The sequence below is a fragment of the Apus apus genome, unplaced genomic scaffold (assembly GCF_020740795.1).
Source record: "Apus apus isolate bApuApu2 unplaced genomic scaffold, bApuApu2.pri.cur manual_scaffold_34_ctg1, whole genome shotgun sequence".
In the NCBI taxonomy this organism is placed as follows: domain Eukaryota; kingdom Metazoa; phylum Chordata; class Aves; order Apodiformes; family Apodidae; genus Apus; species Apus apus.
This window is the reverse complement of record NW_026248849.1, coordinates 548448-558556: the sequence shown is the minus strand read 5'-3', so window position 1 is coordinate 558556 and position 10109 is coordinate 548448. Positions and strand designations below refer to the sequence as shown.

The following is a 10109-nucleotide window of genomic DNA, read 5'->3' as shown; positions in this document are numbered from 1 at the left end:
ATACTGCCCCACCCCCCCCGTTGTGATGTCATGGCCATACATACCATATCCTAGAACCACAGAATGGTCTTTCTGGTCCCTTCCAACCCAAACCATTCCATAATTCTGTGACTCTGTGATCTTTGGCTTTCATTTCCAAATACAGGCATTGTTGCTCAGATGTCCTACCCTTGGCACAACTCACCCTCACCCCCCAGTGCCCCTGAAAGAGCCCTGAGCCACGTGTGCAGGGCAGGATCTCCCTCCCCAGGGCCTGGGGCTCAGGGATTCATGGAACAAACCAAGGGTTTTCAAGACACAACAGCCACCCGCAGAGGGCCTCTGTCTGTCTGTAGAGCTCCCAGGTCCCTTTCAGCAAGGTGCTCCCCAGCCACACAGATCCTGGCCTGTACCAGCCTCCTGGGTTCTTCCCACCCAGGTGCAGGACTTTGTGCTTCTCCTTGTTACCCTCCATCTGGTTTCTCCCCTCACTACAAGAAGGACATTGAGGTGCTGGAACATGTCCAGAGGAGAGCAACCAAGCTGGTGAAGGCTCTGTAGAACAAGTCCTGTGAGGAGAAGCTTGGGGAGCTGGGGTTACCTAGTTTGGAGGAGGCTGAGGGGAGACCTCATTGCCTGTCAAAGTACCTGAAAGGATATTTTAGGGAGGTGGGTGTCAGCCTCTTCTCCCAAGTGAGTAACAGCAGGACCAGAGGAAATGGCCTGCAGCTGTGGCAGGGGAGGTTTACATGGGATGTCAGGAAGAGTTTCTATCCTGAAAGAGTGGTCAGGCACTGGAACAGCCTGCCCAGGGAGATGGATGAGTCCCCATCCTTGGAGGGATTCAAGAAACGTGTAGATGTGGCACTTCAGGAGATGCTCTAGTGGGCATGTTGGGTGTAGTTGTGTTGTGTTTTGGTTGGGTTTTTTATTTGGCTTGGGTTGGGTTTTGTGGGGGTTTTGTTGCTTGTTTTGGTTTTTCCCTCCTTCTGGGTGGACAGTTGGGCTCGGTGATCTTGGAGGTCTTTTCCACCCATGATGATCCTGTGATTCTGTGACTGTGAAGACAATCAAGGAGTAATTCTTTCCAGTGCACTAACTCAAACCAGATGACTTGAGGAATGGCAGAACAGTTGGTGTTGGTAGGGACCTCTGGAGATCCCTTAGTCCCCCTCACTGCCAAACCCACTCCAGCTAACATGCCTCAAGGGCAGCAGGCTCTGCTGAGCAGTGGCTGCTCCTGGATGTCTTGTCTTGCTGCTCTGACTCCTCACAAGACGATGGGTCCCATCAGCACCTGCATGTGTCCCTGTGCACCCAGAGCTGTCAGCTGCAAGCTCCAGTCTGGGATGGGCCTTTCCTGCTGCAGGGCCCTGCAGCCCCATCCCAGAGCCCAGGTGAGGAATGTGGTGACTCCAAGTGGTCTCACAGCTGGGGCACATCTGGAGCAGGGCTCCAGGTGCAGTCACAGGCTGGTGCCCAGTGAGACCCCACCAGGAACATCTGCTCTTTGTGTGACACGAAGGCCAGAGAGGGTTGCTGTGCAGGAGCCAGATGCCACCCTCACTGATGTCCCTGCTCACACTCACTGGGTACTGGTGGGTGTCTCTCATATGGTCAATGACTCACATCATGCCCTTCACATTCTTCACTTCTCATGGGATTTCACTGAAATCACCTATTTTGTATCCATTTCATATGAACCCTCTTTTAAACTGCTACACAATCCAGATATTTGTCAGCACTTTGGTTCTTGACTAGCAACACAACTGTGTCCAGATCCAGCTTGTTGAAGTAAGTCTGGTCCTTATGAGGTGGCACTGTCAGAGCCAACACTTCAGATCACAGAACAAATTCACACAATGGAATCACTCAGGGAGGTGCTGGTTTGTCTGTGGTGCTGGGCAGGGTCTCAGATGGTGCCAGGGAGGTGCTGGTTTGTCTGTGGTGCTGGGCAGGGTCTCAGATGGTGCCAGGGAGGTGCTTGTTTGTCTGTGGTGCTGGGCAGGGTCTCCGATGGCACCAGGGAGGTGCTGGTTTGTCTGTGGTGCTGGGCAGGGTCTCCGATGGCACCAGGGAGGTGCTGGTTTGTCTGTGGTGCTGGGCAGGGTCTCAGATGGTGCCAGGGAGGTGCTGGTTTGTCTGTGGTGCTGGGCAGGGTCTTCCCTCGAGCTCCCCCGGCCACGGGGTGTGCGGGGGCAGCCCCCGCTGGCAGGACCCCTGGCCTGGCCTTGCTGCCACCGGGGGGGCGGCAGATGAGATGATGACATTTCGTTCAGGTGCCTTCTGCAATCTGGAACAGATCCAGCCCCTGCAGCCCTGAGGAGGGGTCCTCTCCGTGCCCTGGCACTGAGCGCTGCCTTTCCGCGCTTCCCCGGGGGACGGATGTTGGCAGCCGCCCCTGCCCGCAGCTGTGCGCGCAGTGCACAGCCCCCCTGCCCAAGGAGGGGCATCAAAGCACGGCTTAGAAAACTCCAGTGAGTCAGTTTGAATTTTTCGCCACATTCTGAAATGATCACTGTAAGGGACAAAAAGAATTAGATTATTGAAAGGGTTCTTGCCTGTCTTTAAATCACCTTCCTGATTCTGACTGGCATGATGATTCTGTTTGCATCCTGGAGTCATGTTCTCTCAATAGGTTGTTATTGAAATCATCAGTAAGTTTGTGATTCCCTTTTCAAGACACCAGAGGAAAATACGGTTCACTTCTGGTCCCTGCACTGAAGCAGAAGGAGTGAAAAGCCAAATGTCAGGATGAACCACGATGTGTTTTGATGTGGCTGCAGGTGCCTCCTTGCAGCAGCAAACCCTGGGTCATTTAGCACTAGTGATTTCAACACAGCCTCTTGTCAGTACGAAACCCTTGCAGCAGGGGTTTGCTGTGCCCTTCATGAGTATCTGCCAAGATATTTGGCATCTTCAGAAAATAAAGCACCAGAGAGTGAAGAAATCTGTATCAATATTTCAGAGTTGCAGTATATAAAGGCAAATGGGAAAATAATCAGGCAACTCAGAGCTGGCTGTTTTCCACAGTGCAAAGTTGTTCTGCACTGGACAGTGCCTGCTGCTTTTTGCAAACGTGTGTGTGCATGGAGGAGTTGTAGAGAGGGACACAAATGTTTGTTGTGAAACAACCAGGGTTTCTAAAAGCGTCTGTACAGCCACTACCAAAATGAAAAGGCACCATCAGAAATGATTTGTCTCCTAAGGGTTCAGACAACTCCTCCTCAGTGGCCTGAGCAGGGATTTGCCTTTGCCCTGCAGGAGCTCAGGGACTGGGAGGGGAAGGAGCTGCTTCCCACCCGGCCATGGCTGCGGGCGAGCTGGAGCTGCGGGAGCTGCGGGAGCAGCAGGCTGGCTCCCAGACAGAGGCACCGTCCTGCTCCTCCCGGGTGCATGGAGTCCAGGAGTGACATCTGCTCCTCTGCCTGGTGACAGCCCTCACTGGGAGGTGCTTTGGGATGGAGAAGTTCCCCATCAGGGCTGTTACAACAGCAGCCCACCTGACCAGTCTAGGTGGATTAATTTTACCACTGATTTATTTTAAGAATTTAAATAAATTGCATTTATTTCAACCAAACCTGGCTCAGTAATTGCCTGTGCTGCAAATTGCTGGAAGCTGGGAAAGTGATCGAGAGAGGCCTGTATTCCCATACTTTCTTGACTTCTGTTAAGGCATTCATTTAAGCCCTTGCCAGAGACAGATGGGATGAATCTTTGAGACAAACCCTCACAGATGCTTTTCTGTTGTTCTGGGTAGAGACGGGTGATTTCTGTCCACGAGTGAAATATCTACATCTGAAGCTCTTACCTAAGCACTTCAGAAAGGCTTCGAGTCTGCCTGCTTAGGATCATGAGACACGACTATCAAGATATGTCCTCCTTGCTGCGTGGACAGAAGAAAGTACCATTTGCAGTGCAAGCTGAAATATGTCTGTGACTTTACATCTCTTTTTAAATCTATTTATACTCCTCTCTAACATCTTGGAAATAAGATCCTTAATCTATCTGTGTTGCATGAAGTCGTCTTCTGCCTGTCTGAAACCTAAGATTTACTGGTTTGAAACTGACTTTTTTAATCAGATGAAACAGGGAAAAGTTCTCTATTACGTTTATTGCTTCACAGGCTGCTGTTACACCCCCTAATATTCAGTCAACAACTTGAGGTCCCACAGTCTGAGTAGTCCTTATACAGAAGCAGCACTATGCTGTTGTCACACTCAGTGTCATTCTCTAGAACTTATTTCAATTCTTAAGTAGCTTTTTAAGGCAAGAATTCATGTTGTGGATGTCTAAATAACTCTTTTTTCCTTTTTGAATATTCCTTTTCCGTTAGTTCCTTACATTCTGTTTTTCTTTGAACATCTACTGAGCCTAGAGCTGATGTATATGCAGAATTAGCTGTTACAGTGCCAAGAGGTCCTCTCTGAAAGAAAATGGTTCACAGTCCATCACTTTCCTCACTCTGTTGGTTCCTGCCACCATTGCACGTACAACCTCCACTGAAGAGTGAATTCCACCTGCTTCTTCCCCAGAAAGGCTCAAGGCACAGAATGTTTCCTCTCTACTGCTATGACCTTGAATGTATCTCTGAGGGGGCCTGGGGAGCAACACCAGCGATTTGATTTGGATAGAAAAAAGTTTCAAGAGAAAAAGCACGTGTTGCAGAACGTGATGAGCCTGCAGAGGGTTTGGCAACAGGGCCTGGCAGTGTGGCAGCAGCCACTGCCCATGGCCAAGTCCTCCTCCCCTGGCACCTGCTGCCACCTGCCAGTGCTTGTGCAGCCACAGCTCAGGGCCCTGGTGGTCCCAGCCACCCCTCCTGCTCTGCAGCCAGCAGATCCTGCCCCACATCCTTTGCTTGATGGAACATGATCAGCATTTGCTCTCAGGAGCAAGCACTGAAAAAAGCCAGAGTCCTATCAGATGAGAATTTCATTTATTGCCAAGTAAAATAGATGGGGATGGAGAAAAGCAAAGAGAAATCTCAACCACCATCGCCACCTTCTTCCCAGGCTCCACTTCACTCCGTCGTTACTCGTTCCTGTTTCCTCCCCTGCTGAGTGGCACGCAGGGCTGGGGAATGGGGCTGGGGGTCAGTCCAGAACACTTGGTCTCTGCTGCTCCTTCCTCTTCATGCTCGTCCCTTTCTCCAGCATGGGTCCTTCCCACCAGGTACTGCCTTTCACAAAGGGCTCCACGTGGGTCCTTCCCATGGGCTGCAGTCCTTCCTGAACTGCTCCAGCGTGGAGCCCCCACAGACAAACCTGTCCTGCTCCCCAGGAGGCAGCCGTGTGCCCGGGGCTGCTGGAGCAGGATCCGAGCAGCAGCTCCTGCAAGGACACTGCTCCGGGAGCAAACCGTGTTGAGAGAGAGTTGTTGGAGCCCAGCAGGAACAGAAGATGACATGGAATGTAGAGCACCCAGGAGCCTTGCAAAGGGAGAGAGAACTGCTGCGTTAGAGCGGCTCAGAGCACAGAATGATCCTCAACACATTAGGTTTCAGTTGGGAGTATCACTGAGATGTGTTAATAGCCTTAGGCATTGCATTCCTGATCCTGAATGGATCCCCAGATTAGGGTCCCATCCTGGGTCAACAGATGGGAAATGGGCTTCCACCATTCCTGGCAAAGCACTGGAGGCAATTTGTGCTTCCACGTGTTTTTGCTGCTCTCCAAATCATATCCCGTTCCCTGCTATCAAATAAAACATCCATTATGGCTTCAACCTCTCTCCAATCTGGGTCCTGCATCTAAATCATCATCTCAAAAGTGTTTGCCCCCTTATTTGGATTGTCCCTACAGCTCCCAGCAGTGATTTTCCAATTACTTACATCTGAGATTGAGAAAGGAACCTTCACTGTAACAGGTCCCTCCTTGCCGACTGCAGCCAAAGGGGGGGCTTGAATTGCTTCCTCTTGTCTACCCCTTGTTCTTCCAACTATTGGACTGAACTCGAGGGAACCACCATCCTCATATCCTGGTCTGGTGATCACCCTGCCGAGTGGCCCATCCGATGGTGGGGGGCAACCACCAGGTCAGTATCATCCTCTCGTTCCTGCTCACACAGCTTTAAACACCTCTGTCCTACCCTGCAAGCTGAACATCTTTTTGATACTCTTCCAGATTTATTTTCCTTCCCTTGCCTGGGGCTGGTGTGACCCAAGGGCAGGACCCAGCACTTGGCCTGGCTGACCCTCACACAACTGGCCTCGGCCCATGGATCCAGGCTGCCCAGGTCCCTCTGCAGAGCCTTCCTGCCCTCAAGGAGATCGACACTCCCACCCAATTCGGTGTCGTCTGCAAACGGACTGAGGCTGCACTGGGTCCCCTCATCCAGATCAGTGATGAGAGACTGGACAAAACTGGCCCCCACAGGGAGCCCTGAGGGACACCCCTGGTGACCGGCCGCCCTCCGGCCGGTTTTGTACCCAGCGAAGAGAACACTCGTCCACGCCATGATTCGCCAGCTTCTCCAGGAGATGCTGTCCAAGGCCTCACCAAGTCCAGGGAGATGATGTCCTCAGCCTTCCCCTCATCCAAAAGGCAGGTCCCATGGTCATAGGAAGAGATCAGGTTGGCCAAGCAAGGCCTCCCTTTCCTAAACCCCTGCTGGCTGGCCCTGATCTCCTGCCTGCCCTGCACTTGCCAGGAGAGCTCCCCAGGATGAGCCTCTCCACGATCCTCCCTGGTCCTGAGGTCAGGCTGACAGGCCTGGAGTTCCCCAGATCCTCCTTCTGGCCCTTCCTGTAGATGGGGTCACATTAGCCACCCTCCAGTCACCTGGGACCTAGATGTAAACACCCATCACCTGGAGCCCCTGGAAAAGAATGTGAAATGGATCCTTGCAGGCAGGAGGAAATCAGACTGACTGGACTCAGGCAGATCCCAGTTGGGATCCCAATCAGCAAACAGAGAGAAACCGTTGCCAAGCAGTGGTTAGAGATTTGATAAATGCAATTAGAGCTCACAAGGACAAAGTACAGGAATGTAAACCAAGGCCAGATGACCACCCCAGTGATTCCTGGGGAAGACTAACACAAGCTTTGTTAAAATACGGAGGGATGAGCCTTCAAAATCCTAACAAAGCATCATTGGCTGTCAGGTGTATTTGTGGATCAGGCAGGCCCAGACGTCTAGAAAAGTGCAGTCAGACGAGCTCAGATGTGGGGCTGCTGTAGTCAACACAGCCTGTGTGGATAAAAACAAAGGGGGGTGCTCCCCAGCAGGAAAACACTATCCCCTCTGTCCTGGGTTAGTGGTCAGGGTGAACCACAAGCCAGAGGGCAGAACTGCTCTCTGTTACCCTCCCGAGAGAAGAGAAAAGGAGAATAAGGAAGAGAGACTGAAAGGTTGGAAATTCAAACTGGAACAGGTTTACTGCAACACGGAAAGGGGAGTCACACAGACAGATCTAGAAACTTCATACAGATATATACAGAACAGATCTTGATGATCACAGGAACAAGGGAGGGTGGTCTCTTGTGGCAAGGCTGCCTCAGGAGAGGGGTCCATGGCTCTTCACGGCATCCATACTTGTAGGATGCAACTCCATTGGAAGAAGCTCCAGGATGGGCAGTTTCAAGTCCAGCAGAGGCTGGGGAGAAAAGAGACAAGATTCCTGGTGTTACTTTCGCAGCAGACAGGGGCAAATAGGTCCCTGGAAAAACATGAGGGGCTACCAGAAAGAGATTGAAGAACTCCCAAGGAAACATCACAAGGAAAGGGCTGGGAACAAACACATTTTTCCCACATTTGCTTGTCAGCTCAAAACGCTCACGGATGCAACGCAACAGCTTTGTGTGCACTCAGACCGTGCAAAGAGCCCTGAAGCTGGAGCTGAACACTCTGGATGATTAAAAGCATCCAGGAACAGAAGGAAAGTGTCTCAGGGGCTGCCTGCTCTGAACCAGCACCAGTCCCTGCCAAGCGGGGACTCTGGAGGAACAACCAGGAACAGGGGCAGCTGCTCTGGGGACACCTGGCCTCAGATCAGAGCAGGTTCGATGCTGTGTGTTACAAGCCTTCGACTCCTGGAAGTTTGCCTGAACACTCTTTTGTCACTGATTCTTCTCTCTTGAATCAGAACAGGCTGCACCGCATGAGCTACAAACACCAGCCATGACTGAGAGACAGCAGAAATCAAGAGCAAACAGCAGAGAGTGTGTCTGACATGGGCTGGTGCTGAAAGCAACCATGGTCATGGGAGGAGAAGTGATGGCTGGAGCCTAGAAAAATCTGTCCCAGGGCTCCTTTCATGTTTGTGACTGAGGACTAACTCGAGTGAAAGATGCCTTCAGCCTCAGCCAGGCGTACCTGTCTGCAGGAAATGGGGCACTTTTCTTTGCCCTGGCTTCTTCTTCAGGCAACTGCAAAACACGCTGCACAATATTGGGTGAGCAGGACGTCTTCATCCTCGAGGCTGATCTGGAAACTGAGCAGAAAAACCCTGTGCTGAGCCTGGGCAGTTGACAACTTTCAAGCCATGGCTTCCAAGAGCTGGGAGCACTCATCATTCCCTTACAAACACCCCTGATAATGACAACTTACCTCTGTGCTGGGACACCTCTCCAGCAGGACACCTCTTTGGCAGGATGCCTGTCCACCAGGACACTTCTCCACCAGGACACCTCTCCAGCAGGACACCTCTCCCCAGGACACCTCTCCGGATCAGCAGGTGCCCCAGGGCTGTGTCCCCCTCCCTGGCCCTCCCTGCCCCCTGGGGTGACAAGCTCTGCAGAGCCCTGGCACGTGGCAGGGGGTCTGTGTGCCCCGGGAGCCACAGCCTGGGCCTGGGCACCCCTGCATCTGCCCCTTCCCAGCCCAGGGATTTCCCTTCAGTTCATCCTTGTGGGTTCATTTCTCACCTCTCTTGAGTTTCTCTCACTGTGAATTTTAATTCTAATCAGAAGAAAAGTCTCTATTTAACAGCCATGTTGTGGTGTTTATTCAAGTTCTATTGTTATTGTGTATGTTTCGTTATTATATTTCATTATGCTACATTTTATTATTTATGTTATATGCTGTATAACTGCACTTGTGCACCATCACTTTTTACCCTGTTTTGCTTTTTAAGTGCCTTAAAATACTATTAAAACACATTGTAGTTTTTAAAGTTATACTTGTATTGTGTATGTTTTGTTACTGTTATATTTCATTATGCTACATTTTGTTATTTATATGTTGTATAACTGCACTCATGCACCATCACTTTTTACACTCTTTTGTTTTTTAAGTCTTAATACACAATTAAACATTAAATTAAGCATTAAAAAACACCTTTTGTCATTTTATAATTGCATTTCTGTAATCACTTTTAAAACTGCATTTGTGTAACATGACTGCTAAAAAAGAGACTTTTCTTCTGATTAGAATTAAAAATCACAGTGAGAGAAACTCAAGAGAGGTGAGAAATCAACCCACAAGGATGAACTGAAGGGAAATCCCTGGGCTGGGAAGGGGCAGATCCAGGGGTGCCCAGGCCCAGGCTGTGGCTCCCGGGGCACACAGACCCCCTGCCACGTGCCAGGGCTCTGCAGAGCTTGTCACCCCGGGGGGCAGGGAGGGCCAGGGAGGGGGACACAGCCCTGGGGCACCTGCTGATCCTGGAGAGGTGTCCTGAGGAGAGGTGTCCTGCTGGAGAGGTGTCCCGCTGGAGAGGTGTCCCGCTGGAGAGGTGTCCTGCTGGAGAGGTGTCCCGCTGGAGAGGTGTCCTGGGGAGAGGTGTCCTGGGGAGAGGTGTCCTGCTGGAGAGGTGTCCCGCTGGAGAGGTGTCCTGGTGGAGAGGTGTCCCGCTGGAGAGGTGTCCTGCTGGAGAGGTGTCCCGCTGGAGAGGTGTCCCGCTGGAGAGGTGTCCTGCTGGAGAGGTGTCCCTTCCTTCCTCAGAAATGACTGAAGAATCCCGGTTCCTTCAATTAAACAGAGAATAGACAATTAATATTATTGTCATATTAAACTTCTAAGTCTAGAAAAATCTGTCCCAGGGCTCCTTTCATGTTTGTGACTGAGGACTAACTCTAGTGAAAGATGCCTTCAGCCTCAGCCAAGTCTGCAGGAAATGGGGCACTTTTCCTTGCCCTGGCTTCTTCTTCAGGCAACTGCAAAACACGCTGCACAATATTTTGTGAGCAG

General features: G+C 51.2%; 1 long non-coding RNA gene across 1 annotated transcript; it reads right to left on the bottom strand.

Moving 5' to 3' along the window:
* Positions 1-7331: 7331 nt before the first annotated feature.
* LOC127396238 (uncharacterized) lies at positions 7332-8611 on the bottom strand. Its single transcript, XR_007891941.1, has 3 exons — positions 8529-8611; positions 8295-8412; positions 7332-7575 (listed from the first exon to the last, which is right to left on the bottom strand). It is a non-coding gene; the product is annotated as an uncharacterized LOC127396238 (long non-coding RNA).
* Positions 8612-10109: the final 1498 nt, after the last annotated feature.